Below are 337 nucleotides of genomic sequence, written 5' to 3'. Positions count from 1 at the left end.
TTACTTCGACACCCACAGTCTACAATGACTGCCAAACAACTGGTAGCTCAGTGCTCCAACATCCGCAAACGGCAACTGCTATCACAACTTGAGATTGACGAGATACAACACAAATGCAACGGCAAGAGGGAGGAGCCCGGATGTAAGGTCAGGGGGGAGTTAACTACAACTCCCCACCCCGAGACTGGGTATGCAGCCCCAGTAATGAACGAACTATCAAAGCTGAACGAGACAGCAACCGAATGAACACCAGGAAACCCCGGCGCCAATTACAACGGCTGAGTGAAGTACCATCAGAAAGTCTCATTCAAGATGTGAATGCAGCATTGAGAACAAT

Source organism: Poecilia latipinna, unplaced genomic scaffold (assembly GCF_001443285.1).
Source record: "Poecilia latipinna isolate Pla-1442-1.1 unplaced genomic scaffold, P_latipinna-1.0 Scaffold26, whole genome shotgun sequence".
NCBI lineage: Eukaryota > Metazoa > Chordata > Actinopteri > Cyprinodontiformes > Poeciliidae > Poecilia > Poecilia latipinna.
The sequence above is the reverse complement of the archived record's forward strand: the minus strand, read 5'-3'. Positions refer to the sequence as shown.